Raw genomic sequence first — 1,456 nt, 5'->3', positions numbered from 1 at the left:
CTCAATGTCTACAGCAAATACCTCTCTCACACAAGCCCAAAGGACTACGGCATCAGACCTTCATGCTTCAAGAAGTTCAGGACACTTAAACTAATCCTACCTAACTGTCAAATCCCAGGCTTCTGGTTCAGGATTTTCCCGGTCTTTGAAGATACAGTGTTGTGTGATTTACTGCCTAAGGATACAGCTTACACTGACTGAATCCGCCTTTGCTGTAACTGCAAATTCAGCTCCTGACCGTCGCACAGTTGAATCGCCAGCGTGATCCCTCCCCTCACATTCTGACCTGAGAAGATGCGTTAATCTCTTCATTAAGGAAATCATTGACTTGCAATCCTAATCCCCTCCAGTGAGAGCTGTTTGTGCTGGTTTGATGATGTAATACCCTTAAGCAATCCAAGTTCTCATATTTTCTTAAATATCAAGACAGATTTAACACATCCTTGGCCTGTTTATTTGTAATGTTTCCAACAAAACAAAAACAAACAAACAAACCAGCTTTGGGGATTTAACAAAGGAATAACCATTAATAAACTGGGATATCAACAAAAGCATTACTTCTAGAGGTTGTTTTGAATAGTACTGAACAAGCTCAGCGAGCTAAAGGCACTAGAAAAGCCTAGCTATGCCTTAGAGCAGTGGTTCTCTGCATTCAAAGTGCTGTAATGTTAACACAGATCCTCATGTTGTAATGACCCTCCTCAACCATACAATTATTTCCTTGCTGCCCATAACTGTAATTTTGCTACTGTAATGAGTTGTAATGTAAGTATCTGTATTTCCTGATGGTCTTAGGCAACCCCAGTGAAAGGGTCATTTGCCCTCCAAAGGGGTCATGACTCACAGGTTGAGAACTACTGCCTTAGCGACATATTACTTATCCAAGGTATGTTTAATTGCTTCATAATGCACATACATGTGTGCATTCACAGTGACACAGACATAATCACATACAAATGTGCATAATCACTCCCCCCACACACACACACACTATTGTAACCCTGCTGTTTGAGGAACCACCTCCTTGGCTGTATGCTCCCCAAGGGTCTGTAAGAGCAGAAATGGATTTTGATGGTCTGACAGTTCTGAGCGGCCAGTTTCCAGTCATAACGGCCAACTCCTTGGCCTTTGGTTTGTGCTGATCAGTGAAACCTCACTTACGAACTTCCACTTGCTTTGTCTCCATCTTCCTCTTTTTATTGCCTGTCATGTGAAGACGGATTGCTGCCATCAGCAGCCCCTGATTTATTATTCGAACCGGATACTGGAACTTGAGGTGTGATCCTGCCACATGGTGGGAACCAGAGAGGCGTTTCTTTTTCTCTCTTTCTTTGTACTGCTGGGCAGCTACCCTAGGTAGTCACGTGCTAGGCAGTGGCCCCGCCCATGATTCATACATAGTCGTGGGCAGAAGTAGAAACTTTTGCATATTCCCAGTAGCAGTGACCTCTAGTTG

At 43.5% G+C, this 1,456-nt stretch overlaps 1 long non-coding RNA gene across 1 annotated transcript in view; it reads left to right on the top strand.

The window, feature by feature from the left end:
* Positions 1-1,223: 1,223 nt before the first annotated feature.
* Positions 1,224-1,456, top strand: part of LOC110302884 — a 2,915-nt gene continuing 2,682 nt past the window's right edge. The window contains exon 1 of the long non-coding RNA XR_002378874.1: positions 1,224-1,294. This is a non-coding gene — a long non-coding RNA (uncharacterized LOC110302884). The remainder of the gene's footprint in view (positions 1,295-1,456) is intronic.

Source organism: Mus caroli, chromosome 10, assembly GCF_900094665.2.
Source record: "Mus caroli chromosome 10, CAROLI_EIJ_v1.1, whole genome shotgun sequence".
Lineage (NCBI taxonomy): Eukaryota > Metazoa > Chordata > Mammalia > Rodentia > Muridae > Mus > Mus caroli.
The sequence above is the reverse complement of the archived record's forward strand: the minus strand, read 5'-3'. Positions and strand labels throughout refer to the sequence as shown.